This window comes from Coenobita brevimanus, chromosome 89, assembly GCF_032717465.1.
Source record: "Coenobita brevimanus isolate Jiangsu-jjx chromosome 89, ASM3271746v2, whole genome shotgun sequence".
NCBI lineage: Eukaryota > Metazoa > Arthropoda > Malacostraca > Decapoda > Coenobitidae > Coenobita > Coenobita brevimanus.
The window spans coordinates 29147550-29166465 of record NC_137042.1 but is presented as its reverse complement, the minus strand read 5'-3'; the positions used below and the strand labels follow the sequence as shown (position 1 = coordinate 29166465).

At 38.1% G+C, this 18916-nt stretch overlaps 1 protein-coding gene across 1 annotated transcript in view; it reads right to left on the bottom strand.

Annotated features, from left to right (window-relative positions):
* The window catches only part of LOC145411316 (uncharacterized), a 37878-nt gene extending 31408 nt beyond the window's left edge, over nucleotides 1–6470 (bottom strand). Inside the window, exons 1-2 of the mRNA XM_080281340.1 lie at nucleotides 6433–6470; nucleotides 4125–4172 (exon numbers count right to left, since the gene is read on the bottom strand). The gene's annotated coding sequence lies outside the window, so the exon portion shown is untranslated. The remainder of the gene's footprint in view (nucleotides 1–4124; nucleotides 4173–6432) is intronic.
* Nucleotides 6471–18916: the final 12446 nt, after the last annotated feature.

Below are 18916 nucleotides of genomic sequence, written 5' to 3'. Positions count from 1 at the left end.
CAGAAAAATTCACTCTGTTCACTGTCCACACGCACTGCAGCCTTAGCGCCCTCATGCATACTCTTCACGGCATTCAGCAACTTCCAATTTACTCCAATATTCTTAATACAATAATTTCCACAATCTTTGTCTATCCACCCTGTCTTGTGCTTTCTCCAAATCCATGAAGGCCACATACAACTTCTTTCCCTTCTCAAGAAACTTTTCCACTAAAGACCTAAGAATGAATATCTGATTACACAACCTCTTCCCATCCTAAAACCTCCCTGTTCTTCTCCGACTAATTCCTGTTACTTCCCTAACTCTCAGTAAGTATCCTACCATATACTTTTCCTATTACACTAAGAAGACAAATGTCCCTATGATTACCAAAAACTTCATTTTCCCCTTTTCCTTTGTACAGGGGAATAATCATACCTGACTTCTAATCCTCTGGGACTCTTCCTTCCTCCCACGGCAATCTGCACATCTTCCATACTCATTCTACTACTATCTCTTTCCCATGTTTTAGCATTTCACCACACACTCCATCAATTCCTGGGACTTTCCCTATTTTGACTTTCTTCATTGCTTCCACATCTTCTATCCTACGATTTCCTCCTCTCTCCTTCTCCCAGCCATTCCCCAGCCACTTATACTCGCACTACTTTCAATTTCCATGTTCACCAATTCCTTAAAGTGTTCTCACCATCTGCTCACTTTTTCTCCTTCTCCACTAGTAATTTGCCATTTTTATCTTTCATGCCCCGACTAACTTCTTTAACACCCTGTCTAACTTTCTACCTCTTTCCCAGAATATTTGTTTACATTTCTTCCACTTTACTCAAATTCCTTCCAAATAGGAGCCCCCACAAACTGGAAAAAGATGCCACCGCTCACCAGATAACTTAATGTAAAATGCAGAAGTGGGGTCAACTTGAATTACCCTCTGTAATACAATTTTTGTTACTTTACTGATACTAGGATATTTTTTTATTTATCTACATATAATACTGGAGAAAAAATGGCTTCTTTATCAAAATACAGTATAGTAGAAATGGAAGGTTGCGTTCATCTCAGTTTAGGGACAGACTACAGGCGATTATTATGCTGCCTGAGTAGTGATCAGCCATTTTTTTAGGTGGTGAATGTACATCAGTAAGGAAAAATTGTAATTGAGTATAAAGAAATTGTATCTTACACAAGAAATGAAAGAATTATGGTACTTAAACAACCGAAGATCGTATGAACCCACTGAACTCATATGGAGGCGCTTTCTTATGGATAGCGTGGCATGGTTTGTGCAGCCGCCGCCAGGGGCCCAGGGCGGTGCTGTTGGTGTGTACGCACCACAACTAACTCCCACGCCTTTTGAAATTAACCAATGATTCCGGAAAATATAGTATCACTGTCCACTGCACAGGTAAAATATATGAGGAAAAATAGACTAACAGAACTGAGGCATTTTCTCAAAGCAAGAGGAATATCATGCCTTTAAAAATTCAGGTCGGCTGATCTCGGCACCGTAAGATTTCGGCTGTGCAGTTCTTACTATTATTAAGTGTACAATGGATAGAATCATGTCAGGATTTGCCAGATGAAAGATTACGATCTTTGGAAACTGTATGATATATTTTTCCAACAACTGAGATTCATGACACTTAGTAAAAATGTGCTGAATGCAAAAATACATAATAAGCTTTCATGCTTTTTAGTAAACTCCCAATATATACTGTATATATATATATATACTTGATTGAATAGGAAAAAAGATTCCTATAAATAGCAATACAATTATAAACTTAGTGTTACATACAATTTCACAGGTCTTTAAAACCCCGCAAAAATATTTAATCGAGGCTGGGTGATTCTAGACCACCTGGTGGCAGATCTCTGAAACAGGGTTTAGTGAAGCCTCTAATTGGTTAGAGTTCAAATACCTAAAAACAGTGATAGAAAAGAGAGGAAAATGTGCAAAAGAAGTGGAAAGTAGAGTGACACAAGGAGGGAAAGTAGCTGGTGCTATGAAGGTCTTGATAAACAGAGGCTTAAGTGTTGCGGCTGCATGAGGCTTACATGAAGGAGTGTTGGTCCCAACCATAACATATGGATGTGAGATTATGGTGTGGCAGAAAAATGAAAAGTCAAGAGTGAGCTGTGGAGATGGGACTGCTGTGGAATGTATGTGGAGTACAGAGAGTGGATACGATACGAAACAATGTGATTTGTGAAAGATGTGGAGTGAGGATGTCTGTGGACACCAGAATTGAAGAGTGTACTGAGATGATATGGCTATGCGGAGAGAATGGATAACAATAGAGTGGTGAAAAAGGTATATCTCAGCAAATCTGAGGGACTGAGGAAGTGAGGTAGGCCAAGAAGGTGGAGGGATATGGTGGATGTGTGTGAGGAAGAGATATGGACGTCGATGAGGCTAGGGGACTGACAAGAGATCGAGCTAGCTGAATTAATTTTGTGAGAAGTACATGATCAGTGATTTGACACCCCATTTTACCAGGACTGCGTCTGGACTGATTATCGGATACATTTGTGAAGCTACAGAATGTGGTGAATGTTTCTGGTGTACCAGATATAGCCAAGATTCCAGAGACTTGGATGTAGTGAATGGAAAAATGGCCCATTGGATTGGGCAAACTTGGTCTGTCTAGACGTTACTACTTCTCACCCTGCCCTAGGGTGGGAGAGGTCCAGATGATGATGAATGAATCTTAACCTGAGATGCCTACTCCCACTCTCAAACTCGGATCACTTTACATTCTTTCTTGTGCACAACCTTTGAACAACTATGCCATATTTTTCAGTTTTCCTCAGAAGCTTGCTTAATTCGTCCCCATCATTTCACAATCACTCAAACTCTTACATTAATGTACAGTATTAACTAACAGCCGTTTTCTCAGTCGCCTAAGCACCCGAATCGGGCACCCGCTCCTGAGCCTCGGACGCCAGCACCCGATAACTGAGATTGGTTTTCTCAGTCAATGAATTTCTCACGTGCGAGCACCCGAGCCTCGGAACCTGGCGCCTGAGCGACCAGCACTGAGCTGGCAGTACTGACCAGGCCCACCTGTGGTAGTTAGCAGTACTTTACTACCAAATAGTGACCAGTCATATTTAATTTTGCATAAATATAGGTATATTATATTTTGAGTAGTTTTTTGCATGGCCAAAATCATAGTGTGTTTTGAATGATTGGTCAGCAAGAGGAGCCAAAGTCACTCACTCACGGAACATTAACCCACATTACCAATGGTTTAAGGCATCTTAATTAAGCCAGGAAACATGATTTGGTATTGTTTTAAGCATATATCTGAATGTACAATAGGTACATATTACTTTTGCCAACCACCTGCAGTGGTGACTTGCAGCCAAGGCAGACGATGGAGCTGGTTTGTTGGCGATAGCTAGTATTATTGTGGCTGCACCATACTCGAAACATTTGAGAGTGTACAAATTTTTAACAATACTCTGCACCAAAACATCAAAATAATATGTACTAACGTTACCCAGTACATAACACACATATTTTCATATATTATTTTTAAAAATAAACATAAATTTTAGAGCAGCCTGCCCAGCTCGGGCGGTGTACCCTGCCGATTAACAGTTGGGTGCTTCCGCCCAACTGTTCCAATAATGGCCGTGTCACAGGCCTCGGAAACGCCACTGAGAAAACCAAATCGTTCTCGGGAGCTAGCAGACGACCTCGGGTGTGCAGTCCGAGGCGACTGAGAAAACGGCAGTAAACCTATCACGGCTTAAATGGGTGACCAGCATGCAGTGTACTAAGATTTGAAGCTTCTTATATTTTTATGAGAAGGAGGGCACACTGAAGCTACTTTTATTTTTATGAGAAAGTGGGCAAAGTAATCAGACTGCGTACAAAATCCAGGCCATCGTTACATAAACTATTTGGCCACTATATTTTTCCAAGTAAATTCAGACAGGCAGGAGACATTCAGCATTAGCTTCAGCAAAACAAATTGCGAACCCATCTCCATTATCATCATAGCAAGGAATTTCAGTGTCCAGAATGTGCATACTATTTCAAAACCAAAATGAAATTCAGCATGTGCATAGGGTAATACCCAAGCACTCTGCATAACTGCTCAAAAAACCACACATACCTTGTCTGATGGCTTGTAGAATATCTCATCCTGGGCCACATATTCCACCTAAAAAAAAAAAAAATGTTAATGTCCAGTTATTTTAAAGGCAATTACTCAACCCATATATTGCTAAAATTAAGTACCTCAACCCATATACTTCTAAAACTAAGAATGATTAAAGACAAAATTATTATACATCAATGTATGAGGTTATCTAGGAAGGCAATGGCATAGGCCAGAGTCTGCTGGTAAACCTCTTACCCTTCTCTTCCATTGTGCAAAGAGCTGTATCAGTTTCACTGAGACAGCTGATCGTCAATGGTGCTGGAACTGTTAAGTCATGCTCTGGACCTCCACAGTTCAGATTCTTACAGTAAATTCAAGTACTGAGATCAAGATGACTTAGCATGTGTACTGCCTCTGAACTGCGTTGCTTGGGTACTGAAAACGTATGGTATGTCTTTGCACACCTGCACCAATACAACGTTATACAAGTACAGTATCCCTAAACTCCCAGGCCCCCCAAAGGATGGTTAACTGTGGGAAAATGGATATTTCAGTTTGCTTTTCACCTGGTTTACATCCATATGAGCTTGGGGCCACCAAGACATGGGATGTGCCTGGATTCAAAACATGGGTTTCGCCTGGGTCTACAACTACACCAACATGGGTTGCACCTGGGTCTACAACACGGGTTGCACCTGGGGCTAAAACATGGGTTGTTTAGCCGATGCACAGTAAATGATAATCAATAGCAGAACTGCTATTTCCTCTACAAAGAAACACCATCACTTGGATGTTCGCCCAAATACAGGACAATTTTATGTAATATGTATACCTAAATTCACATATTTTTTACATTTAACATACAAACAGCCCTTCACATTTGCGATATCAACTTCCGCAGGTCTCACAGATTAACAGATTGCCCCTCTGTGGATCCAAGACTGAATTTTAATAGTTACAGTTGTAAGAAGTGGGGGTACATATGTAGATGATGACTTGCCCACACTCATGTGTGGGCGAGTCATAAGCTATTTGATATTTTATGCTGCTTCCAGTTCCCAGATATGGTTTAAGTACAGTATGTGCCAACTTGCTCACAGGGGGTGATTTGCAGCTGTAGAGGCATTTACAGGAAGGTGCAACAAACATTCGTGGCAAATCCAAATTCATGGGGGGTCTGTGTCCCCTAACCCATGCGAATATGAAGGGCCAACTGTATTCAAATACAGTACAGTTTTGAGAAATATGTATACAGTATACCTACACCTAATCATCCAATCCTACGATGCCCCATGAGGAGCGTAGGAGCATGGGGCTAGGCAAATTGGTCCTGACATTTAAGATGTAGGGAAGAGTAAAGTGATGGTCTTTGAGAGAGGTGAAGTCAGTGAATGTACAGCAAGGTTGGATGGTGAGAAATTGGAAAATGTGAGTACGTTTAAGTACCTGGGTAGTGTGATGAGTAAGGATGGAGGTTTGGAGGGTGAAGTGCTTGAAAGGGTACAGCAGGGAAGAAAGGTTGCTGGTTCATTGAAAGCAGTGATAAGAAACAGGGAAGTGAGCATGGAAGTGAAAAAGTTACTACATGACAGTATTGCGATACCAACTCTAACGTATGGAAGTGAAGCTTGGACGTTGCTGGAAGACACAAGTCAGGAGTGAGAGCAGTGGAAATGAGTTATTTAAGAGGAGCCTCTGGAGTCACATGGAGAGACAGGCTGACGAATGAGGATATAAAGGAGTGTTGGGGTGTGGATGTGATAGGAAGCATTATGAGGTGGTTTGGCCATGTGGAGAAGATGAAGGGTGAAATGGTGGGGGACAGGGCAACGTGGAGGCGATTTGTTTGTGGCCACCCCAAACGGGATTGAGGCGTCTGGCAATAGATAGATAGATAGATCAGCCTCACTCATCCCTGAGTGGCATTACATGAACAATAAACTCCAACCACCCCTTGGATATAAACCTTCACCAGCTCAATCAGACTGGAGTGCCATAATTACCCACTACAGTACTTACATTACATTTATTTTTTTCTTAACCTCTTGAATCCAGATGACATCCTTTTACTTAATTCTTGGTGCTACCTGACAACTTCATTCAACTTGGGAAAGATATAAGCGAGTGATGTTAAATCTCAGTAAGTTTGGAAATGAGCGCCCGACTGTCACACTAAGGAATGCTACTAACTTCTGTATCTGAAGCCGAGTTATCATAATATGGGCTTTACACTAGAAAATTTTCATCCAAGACCACTACATATATTCATATATATTTTTCCACATCCACTCAACTGGAAATTGCACAAAAATTTACCTACCTTTCCTTGACTTGTTTCTTCTGTACAGATGATCCATCTGAAAAATAATATTTTACATTACTAAGAGAAGATATATACATTAAGTATAATGAACAAGTTCAAACACTCAGTTCTCCAAGGTATGGATCATTCTTCACTCACTGTATGCATCAATAACTGTCATCATGTAGGCCACATTACAAGAGTAGAATTGCTCTGGAACCTGCAGCGAGGCTCTAGTTTCTAACAGTTTGCTGTAAAAAGTAACTAGCCTTAACAGAGAGATCCACTACCCAGATTCTGGAGGTGTCTTAATATATATGTCCCACAACCTCACCACACCACAGGTGTCAGATAACAGCAAATTTGGATTCTCCGTGTCAAATTACCACTTTCGTCTCCAAAGGCCTCCTTTTAACACATTTGCCAGAAGCATACAACTGGCCATTAATTAGTTGCTGGCTATTGCCGCAGGTAAAAACAAGACACTGCCACAATGAACTGCTAGCTGCTTAAAAGTGAAGCTAAACTGGTACAGATCATAAATAATGAAAAATAATCTGCACCAACCTCTTCACTTTGAGGTCTTCAAAGCCAGGGGAAGAGCATGAATGTAAATATTAAGTTACTCTTCATTATGGGACAGCCCAATGAGTACTGAAGGTCCAGGAATATTATTCTGGAAATTTGGGATGGGCAGGCATATCAATTTTAGGGGTGGCCAGTGTCACCCTTATTACAACACAGCTCAAAGCTTAATACTATACTAATATGGCAAATTCTGCATAATAATAGCTTTGCTTTTGTACCAAAGTTCATGTATAGGAAGCAGCAGCATGGCATTATCACCCTATCTGCATATTTTCCAAATTGCCCAATACTAATTTTAATTTTATGCAGCAAGTTTTAGAGCACAAAATTGAATATAGTATGTCGTTTCCATATACTGTATACCTTTCCTACCATAGATGTTTAATTTCAAGTGATGCCAACCAGAAAAATAAGGAAAAACTATTTTATTGATATTACCCCGCCATATGTTATATACCCAGTATTTTAAATGATGTTCATATAAGGCTCCTATTTTCACTGGTAACAAGTCAATCCAGCACTAAATTCAATCCACCACCGTTCTGGTTTGGTTAGACAAATGAAAACTTTTCACCTTAGTTGAATTTTTTTTTTTTTTTAAACAATTTATAACCTACTACAACTGATTCTGAGGAGGTAAGTGTAAACATCAATGGTAGGGGTTGCGTGGCAAACCGAAAAAGGCCAGGAACAAGGTCATACAGTGACCTCAGGGATAAGGGACTGAACAAGTACAGAGGATGCCAGATACCAAGCAGTCCACCTCCATCACATAACCAGGGCTGTCACCTCATGAGATTTTTCGACTTTTCGTTAACATTTTCTAGTAGATTTGGTCATTCTAAGAATCTTTTCTTCTATAACATTTCTTTCGTAAATTGATGATACACGAGAAACAGAAAACACTCAGGTTGGTTACTGTTGCCACGTGAAATGTATTTTTACAGCTAAAGGAAATTAACAACCTAACCTATCAAAATTACCTAACCTAACCTAGAAGTTTACCTTAATCAGTATCCTTGTCTTCGTCGAGGATGAATTTCATTGGCTGACGCAACGCGCTCTGGTCTGTGATTGGCAGATATAAATCACGTATAACTTATTAATTTCCGAGCAATGTCATAGAAAAAAGATTCTTAGAGTGACTCAATCTACTAGAAAATGTGAACGAAAAGTCGACACTCACAAGGTGAACGTGTACAGTTTGACCAACAGGGCGACAAGCATGTTTGGAGTCATTATAAATATAACACAATGTCATAAATGACTCCTACTCCTCTAGGGGTGTGGTCAGATTGGAACAGAATCAACAAAATCAATTGAAACATGTTGCCTGGTCTGTTACGAAATAAAATCTAAATTGATCGAAATGAGAGACATACCAGAATCAAAGCTAACCTGTCTTAACTCAAAACATTCTCAAGCTTTCGTCCAACAGGAACTGAGGGCTCCTAGACTTCGGTTTGCCATAACTTAGTGGTATCCTAATGAATAAAACCATAGGATGTCTTGAAGGGGAACCCCCCCCCCTCGGTTGGTTTTGATTACGAAGAATCAAGAGATCGTCAGAAAAGCAGCAGCTACTATTTTTTTTATAGCGTCCAGGCAGCATCCTGAATTTTACATTTAGTACATTAAACACAGGAAATTGTGTTGCATATAGTACTAAAACTATGGTAAAATTATAGTTTGTCAAAAACACAATTACAGTAGATTTTGATCCATTTTCTCGGTATTTCTGACAATTCCAAGGCACTTTTCTTGTATGGCATTTTCATCACAAATTATATTCATTCTACTCTCAAAGGTTAGGTTTGGTTATCTTTGAGTAAAATAAAAATAATTTGCGACGAAAATGCTATTGATAAAAAAAAAAAAAAGTTCAAAATCTCGTAATTGTGCTCTTGGCTGACATTATAATAATGCCAAAATTATTTTCCTTACAACCGCCGGAATGTAGAGGGATATGTAGCATTGCCTCGCGTGGTAGATGATACAAGTTATGCATAACCAGACTAACCTGGCCGGTTATATATACGTCCTTCAATATCTTCCCGATCCTCCGAATGCACAATGATGAACTACAGGGCAACACATGAGCCTATAGTCTCACCTTATTCACGTCCGCAAGTCTGGGGTCAAACCACCATGTGCGCGCACGTGCAATGGTTATCAACTTGTCAAACTCAACTGGTTTTATTTCATATACAATACAGCTATCACAATACTTTAAGTGTGTAACAACTAAGTAACAAGATTTCAGTACAAATTAGTGAAAAATACACACACACACACAAAAACAAAAGGCATAATTACCACGACAACAGCCGACACCCTACCTCTCCCAACGCCACCAAAGAATGAGGACGATTTCTCTCGCAGCCCCGTGTCGAGAGAATACCAGTTGCCATTTGTGGTAAAATATGACAATTTAAAAACGATACTCAGTAAAGTAGGAACCAATGAAAATAATCAATAAATATTTGATGGTACCAAAAGTACTATGAAGAAATCAATGAGTGCTTACCGACTATCTAAATGGCATTAAGTATTTTCCATTTATGAGCAAAATCTCCAGCACTCCTTCCTTAAAACACTGTACTAAAAATTTTCCATTATTAGAACGAAATTTGCGGTTACATACCCGTATCATAAATCTTACGTTATTTTACTATTATTTGGTTAAGCCCTAGGTGAAGCCTTTATAATCGCCATATTGAATAGCCCAAGTAGCCAAGTATGCTTGGGCTTTCATTGATTGAAATCACCTTTTGCCACCATTACCTCCAGCCAAGTAGGCTGGAAATGGTGGAGATCAATCCACAAGGTAACTAATGGGTGGAGCTTTCCACCTACAAGGTTGAAGATGGGATGTAAACCCAGGGTGGAGCTTTTCCCTGCTTTCAAGGCAAATGCTATCTATATAAATAACTACCCACACAGAAATTGAACTCTGCTGAAAAGCATTCAGTAAGGGATATTATTTAAATGAAATATGAATGAAGGAATAAATATGAGATACTGAAAATTGGCAGACGGGGCAAAACTCAAAGAATTGTTTGACTAGAAAAAACTTTGGTAAGAAGACATGTGGGAAAAGCTTCAAAGATTTTGTAGTGGATGAGTGGAACAAGTTATACATCCAAGTGCATGTGGGTCCTTTCATTATCAGCTTCAAGAATATGCTAAATGGATTGACAAGTATAGCACTGGTGAGGGGTTTAAAACTTTTCCTAATCACTGATTTCACCCCCCTCCCCCAGGACCCATAAGAATAGTTACATTTTTCTTTCATGCTTTCCTATCAAATGTCCACGTCAGATTTTAGACATGGTAGCATTTTTAGAAGCAGCTTTCTCTAACTCAGTAACAATTTTCAGACACAAAATGCTTCCCTCCTGTTGACTTTAGTAAACACCAAACCACACCACACAACACACATCACACTACACCATACAACACATCACACCACACCTCACAATACAACCTGACCCTTGATGTTAAAGTCGAACACCATGCTCTTCAGTAATTTCTCAGGCGCAGTGGCTTTTACCAAACAGATTTTTAAACATAATGAATTGTTCAGATGTACACTCATACACAATAACATAAAGATAGGTGTAAAGGGCTCTTTTTCTCAAAAATTGCTCTATCAACTAATTTATGTTTATTCTTACCTTTCAGGAAGTAACTGCAATGTGTGTGTGCATGTGCATGTCTGTGGGTGTAGGGACACCAGTATTTCACGCTGGTCAGTGTTTCTCGAGTGTCCATTCTTTTACTAAACAAAAATTTATTAAATGAACATAGCACTCGGCCAGCTCAAGGTGGTCGTTAAAAATAAAATTTATTATGAAGGGTTTGGTATATCAAGGGATTGCTGTACTGCACAACATACCACTCTGTCACACCACACCACACAAAAGTGAGTACTGTAAAGAACTAACTGTTCATTCCCTTAATACTGTATAAAGTGTTGGCCTTGAGTGCAAACATGGAAATATATAAGGAGCTTTCGAAATGATTTATGATTTACTTGAACTATGGACGTACAACGTCTTAAGTTGACGTATTTATTGCATTGAACTGCCATATTTACACATGCTTATCATCTGGTATCCATTCAAATTTTATTGTGCCATAGCCTCCCTTCAATGTACAGTCTGTATCCACCCTTGCCACACCATTCAAAATGTTCTGAACTAGTCATTGAACATATCTCGATCCATCCATCCATCCACTCATCCATTCACCATCCTATCCAGTACAGTACAGTATTGTCCATAAGGAGTGTGGATGCACTGGGTTTGGCTATGAAGTTCAGATATCTCAGACAAGTGTCCAGTGTCCCCAAAGGGGAGAGAAAGGTTTGGTTTTCATCATTTTTCACCATGACTAATCACTCAGCCCATGATGACATTACGTGAGGAATAAACCCCAACCACCTCTTACTGCCCCCAGATGGGCCACATTTGGTTCAAGTGTCTTAAAACACACTAGATCATCTAGCACCCATCTGTTGGTTATACAATTTTCACCCAGTGGAGTGAAATGCTTCTGGTGTACAGAAAACCACTTGGATTGTCATTCAATGTAGAGTCAACTGTATGTAACACTACACCAAGAGGGCGCCTCCATGGACCAAGTGTTCCTTAATTAATATTATACATCTCTACAAAAAACACATACATTACATGCATCAACAAATACCCTAACATACCTTACATTAGTTGGACCATGAGAAATGATAAAGACTTAGTATGACAGCAATTATATTAGTTATTGTCTAGTTCATTACAACCTTGTGGAATCTGGACAAAATATAGCTAAAAGACACACTTCCTCTAATTCCTGTTCAGTGGTCTAGGTAACCACAACCTATACTAATTACTTCATGAGGAATGTTCATTATTTATTTTATTAGCAATGAACTATTCTAAATGATGATGAATTATTCTAAAACTCACATATTTGTATTGTGTACTGGATATTAATGCATAAGTCCCTAAACCAACAAGTACCTGTATTTGTATTACAATAAAAATATTACTTTTAACCATCACCACCTGAATTAGGAGCATTAAGCCTGCTCTATGATAAGGCAAACACTGGGTAGTTTAAAAAACTGAAACTTAACTGTATAAAAATACTGGTATTTCCACAACACAACAGTTACTGAATTAGTGCAAGATTATCAAACTGGCACTTTTAATTGCAAAATATTATATTTTTTATCACCATACAGCTACATACAAATTCCATTATGAGAATTTCAGTTAACAGTTTTATTAAACTTTTAAATAAAAAGCTGGCCTTAACGTGAACTGCTTCTGTCAAGGTGATGACTGTGTATACAGAATGTCCTTGTTTAACAATTAGGAATGTGTGCACAAGACTGACATATACACAAAAATATTTCAGGAAGGTATTTAACCCTGCTCAGGTAGATGTTGGTCCGCGCTGCATAGCAGGTAGACGTGGGTCTCTCAGACCCAAAAATATAAAAATTAGGGAAAAATGTTTGTTTCCTTTATTCTAATACTGAAAATAGAGTAACATATTTCATGTTTCTGCAACACAGACATGTAAAAAAAAATGAACTGTTCTTTTGTTTTTATATTTTTAACAAATTTTTTTTGGGGAAAAAAAAAAAAAAAAAAAAAAAAAAAAGTAGAAAATCTATCTATCTATCTATTACCAGACGCCATAATCCCGTAAGGGGTGGCCATTTGACTCTGAGTTATTTGTTTTCCAGGGAGGGGCACTAACCCTCCACCAACCCACTTGTTGACACGTAGGGAGCACGTATGATTTGGTTATATGGTTACCAACCAGCGTTGTAAATGGTTTCAAACAGTAAATAAATTTTGGCCTTCTATAGGAAAAAAAAAAAAAAAATCTGAATGGTTGCTTGAGTGGTCCCAAAACTTGGTATGGGATGGTGCTTCATGGTATGAAAAGGGGCTGCCAGACACTGCATTCATATCTGCAGTCAGGGAGAACAAAATATCTCACACATCTCGGGTAGACGTGGGTCTCACATACCCAACTTATACTCACATACCCCTTGCATGGATACACAAAGTTAGGAAGCTACTGAAAAGAACAGGGCTCCCAGGTATTTAGAAGTTAATGAACTAGAAAATGAGTCGGGGGGGGGGGTCTCTCAGCCCCACCTCTACCTGAGCAGGGTTAATCTAATTCCAAACTGTTTTATATATACACATGAACACTGGTGAATCACTAGAGAGGGGAGGTACCTATCCTTTTTTCATCCAGTTGTATAGGATGCTAAAAAAAATGGAAAAGGTAAAACTGAAACATGTTAATGCATATTTCAGCCTTGTGTAGCCATCCCTAATTATTAAATTGGAACAAGTAAATATCCATAGCCTTCACCCTGCCAGAAAGAATAGGTACTAAACCTGAATGCGTTGCCAAATTTGTTATTAAAAGTCAAATTAAAAACAATGTGTTGACAAAAATTCACACTGTGGAATTTGTATGAAGCTATATGGTAATTAAAAATATCATATTTTGCTATTAAAATCTGCTGATTTGGTGCCAATTCAGTCATTCCTGTGCCGACTCAGTAACTGACTGCCGATTCAGTAATTCATCACACCGAATATAAATGACATTTACATCCTTTCTAGCATTATAATAATCTACTTATAATTTACATTTTACTTCAAGTATTCCAAACACTGTATTCATTCATGGCACAATATCATGGCATTATCACAAGAACGTACGGTGAAATATCAGTTAACCACTATGAGAAACATTTTGATTAAAAACTGACATTATCTTGAATATTCATCCACTTACCAGTATCATAAATGTCATACCAGGTTTCTCATCTATCAAGACCCCCATTCACTGCATACTGGTCTTCTTTTAACAAATGAACAGATTTCAATACATGCACTGTACAGCCCAAATGATATCCAATCACAGGATCTCAAATGCAGCTGAAGAAATAGGAAATGTTATTTATCATAACATTATATGATATCATGAAATATCAATTTTACTACTTGCAGGCAAGACTAATCTCTCACTTATACTGACAGTACTGTAAATAACAAAAGTACAGTGTACTATTAACCTCTATTACATAATGATATTAAGAGTACTGTAATATGTTTTTACCGAAGAAGAGAACTGCAAATACAGCAGAAGAGTCAATCCTCTATCTTGCAAACATATCACTGAGGTTTAGTTTTCCTAATGGTAAACTCAAGTAGGGAATGTTCATCCTCCTCCTCTCAGACAATTCTCTCATATTGGAGATATGTTGCATTAAAGAGTACAAATTGATGATATTCACTCAGAGGAGCTAAATAACAGCTAGAGTAAAACTTTTACAGTTCCACATACAGGTACAAGGCTTTATTTTGTGTTTGACTGTTTTCGTTATTGGATCATGTACATGGAGACTGTAGCAGAATACTATATCACAGATACTGAACTTCCATCATTATAATAAATGTATTATATACTGTATATATAATAAAGACTTAGGAAACAAGTCATCACTCACTATTTTATCCTTTAACATACAGTCAAGTACTACACATTACTGCACTCAACTTTTTATGCTCAATGCATTACATAAATGATGCAAAGATGGAAAATCTTACATCACTCATAACTGCTTTCAGGACTCACAACCATATCACACAAAAGCATGATGTTAAAGTAGGTACCAATATTTATGCTCAGTATCTGCAGTCAGTCTCTTCAAAAGGTGTCAAATTATTACTCATAAAACATAAATTCCAATTCACATACCTAATATCAGATGAGTTTGGTCAATAAGTTTGTGCTTTATGCATATTAAATTTTAAAAAAATCAATTAAGTAATACATTAAACAAACACTTCACAATTTCAGTTATTCCAACACTTTATAGTTCAAGAGAGCTATTGCAATAAATATAATGGCAGTACAATAAACTCCTGCCTAAGTGAGATCTACATGAGAATGAATCCCTTTAGTCTAAAAACAATTTCTTATTTCATTCTGGCTACCATCACATATTTTTTCAACTTTGGAGGGACTTCTTGAGCTGACACAATCATCATTAACTCCTTCAACCCAAGAGGGACTTCTTGAGCTGACACAATCATCATTAACTCCTTCAACCCAAGAGGGACTTCTTGAGCTGACACAATCATCATTAACTCCTTCAACCCAAGAGGGACTTCTTGAGCTGACACAATCATCATTAACTCCTTCAACCCAAGAGGGACTTCTTGAGCTGACACAATCATCATTAACTCCTTCAACCCAAGAGGGACTTCTTGAGCTGACACAATCATCATTAACTCCTTCAACCCAAGAGGGACTTCTTGAGCTGACACAATCATCATTAACTCCTTCAACCCAAGAGGGACTTCTTGAGCTGACACAATCATCATTAACTCCTTCAACCCAAGAGGGACTTCTTGAGCTGACACAATCATCATTAACTCCTTCAACCCAAGGATGTCTCTTGTATTTCATTCTATTTATAAATACGACTAATAATAATCATCATTTTCATCCACACCTCCTTTCTCCCCCTAGGGTGGAGTGAGGTAGAGTCTAAAGAGCCAGAAAGAATCTGGCAGAATAAGATAATAATAAAAATAACAATAATCATCATCATCAGGACTTCCTTTCCCACCCTAGGGCAAGGTGAGCAGTAGCAACATCCAGGCTGTCAGGACATCACATAATAATAATAAAAATCCATCCATCATCCAATCCCACATTGCCCTATGAGGAGCGTAGGAGCCCGGGGCTAGGCAGGTGGTCCTGACATTTAAGATGAGAGTGACCAGCCTCACTCATCCCTGAGTGGCATTACATGAGCAATCAACCCCAACCATCCCTTGGATATAAACCTTCACTGGCTCAATCCGACTGGAGGGCAATAATTACCCACTAAACCACCAGGCGCCAAAACTTGATTATATGGTTGCCACCCAGCGTAGTAAATGGTTTCCTGGTGTACAGGAAACCATTTGGCTTGTAACTCGGTGTAGAGTCACCCACAGGCAGAAAGAAGAGGAAAGAATGAAGGAAAGAAAGACAGAAATGGAAGTGTAAAGTTACCCGTGGGCAGAAGGACAGAGAAAGAATGAAGGAAAGGAAGACAGAAGAGGCTGGAAGGAAAGAAGGATGGAGGAGAGGAAAGGGCAGACACCCGACAGCAGCACTACAACAAGTGAGTGGATGGTGAACACCCCCACCTAACAATAATAATAATGATAATAATAATAATAATAATAATAATAATAATAACAATAATAATGATAATCTGATAGCTTAATTATAGCATGAGTAACAGCAGGCAGGCACAACATACAGTAGGCCTCCTACATTTGTATGGGCCCTCTGCGTGAAACTGAGCACTAATGCAGTACCAAATCACAATATAAGAGCTCAGAACTTATGAAGTTGGATAACAGCTGAAAAGACCCCCAAACCAATATCACCCAACTATAACACATTCAAACACTCTACCAACACCAACCTGACAGAGAGAATAACTTTAAAAAATGGTATACATCTATAAATGAAACACAGACTGACTGCTAAACTGAAAAATTTGATGGGATTATTAAGGATTCTGAAGCTAGTGGGATATTATTCCAGGAGGGATGGCTCATCTGTGAACATATTGCATTTAACCAGTTTCCTCAGCAGGTTGTGAAGAGGCATGCTTAGGAGAAAGTGTTAGTGGGATATGAGCAGCAACAAGTAACACATACTTTCATGTACATGCTAAAAAAGGAAAAACTTCACATCAGACCAAAAATGTTTGGTTATACTATACCTGATTTGACTGTGTGGTGAGTGTTAAAACTGTTCAAACAAAATATGGTTGTCAGAAATTCCACTGGCAACTGAAATTAACTGGTAAATTAATCAGATTTAGTTCCTACTCTAGTAAAAAGGTATTTCTTTACTGCACACAATCATATCTCACCTCAAACCATATATACAAGGAATATACTGTATATAAGGCTTTAAAATAAATATTAAACAATACTACTGGATACAGGCACTTTATGACATACTTCATTATGTATTCATAAAATTAAACCAATAAAACCTATTTATTCCGAACCTCTAACTGCTAAATGTACAGTACATCAAGTACCACATTAAAGCTGCATCATTACCAAAATGGGAAGCTAAATATCCCATGGAAATATGGGTACTGTACCACTGTACTTAGCATAATAAAAGTACAAATTTTCTTAACTGTACTACAGTATATATAAAAATATGCTGTACACTGTTCTATTATGCTCTACTTTGATACCGAAGGTTTCTCTCCCTGCGCTATGGTACATAAAAATTTTATCCATCCATCTGTTCATCACCCACTTGTGTATTGCCTCATCAGCAGCATAGGGGTCCTGGGCAATGATATTCAGTCCAAACATTCGAGGCAAAGTTGACCAGTTACTTGTCCTTGAGTGACATTAAATGAGCAATACACAACAACTACCCCTTAAACTTTAACTCTTGTGGGCCACATCCAGATGAAGCCCCTATGTCTTCCCAATTCAAGGAATATGGACAATCTTCAGCTCTGAATGCAGATCCCTAGCCAATAGTAAAGTGTTGTGCTGAAGAGTTAAACTGTACATTCTGTGTTTGTGTTCATCAGTGTTTAGTACTGTTTACAGTAAATCTGATTATACTGTAATGTGCTCAAAGCAAATACCAACAAACTGAAAAATTTTAAGCTGGGAAATATGGAACACTCCTAGACTAGAATTTTTCAAAAACTCTCAATTCTTAAGTAGGAAAGGCTTAAAAAAAAAAAAAAAAAAAAAAAAAATGCAATACGACTCCAGCATTCCCTACTCTGGGCTCTCGGTTCTTGGTACTTAAGGTAACTCTAATCTTTATTTTTATTACTATTTTTTTTTTTTTTTTAGCTTGAATATATCTTCACTAGACATCTTCATATCATCTGACATCCATATCACTGTATCTGCTATCCTAATGGCAACTTCAAGAACTGCAGGAATAAACATGCATTACTATATCACTGTACACAAGGGTACCATAAAAGGAAATTATGCTTAATACCTTCCAGACAACTGGACACAGTACATCATAAAATGTGCCAAGTATGTTTTGAACCAGCTAACACAGCACGGTATCCAACACTTCAATTGTCTGCAACAGTCTTCAACATTTTCTGTGGCGACAGCATCTGGCACTCCGCATAGTATAAAAACTGCACAGCCTGAGTTAAGATAGGTAATCACCTACCCATACCCAGGCATGGCACACCCATTTTATCAAGCTAAGGTACAAAAGAAATCTACAGGTGACTTATCATTATCTGAATGCATCCTCATATTCCATATGAAGTTCACAGTGACATAACATCTGTTTCAATGTGTTAAAACCATTTAGACATAAATTAAAATAAAAGTACTTTGAAATTTTTTTATGAGAAAAACTGGTCTAAACTATTCTAAGAAAATTTATTATGTATTATAATATATTATTAATTTATTATTTATTATCCATTTATCTCACATCCAACTGAACCATCACCTTAGACAGGGAATTCTGGACAAGATGAAATACTAACAAGTCCCATATACTAAAGGTGAAATAAAGATATACTTTATCACCACCTGCTTCACTTTGATTAGTTATTACTCTATTATTTTCACCTTTATTGCATTTCTGATGCCTGCATATTTCTCCATGGTTTTCTAGATCTTATTAATACATGTCACACATGTGAACATGCAAAAATGTTTCTGATAAACATGAATTAAAAAAAAAAAGTCAGCCACTCACAAAATATCTATCTACTGTACACCATATGGAGAGGAATACCTGGTACTCAGATAATAACTACAACCTCAGTGTTAAAAGAATGCAT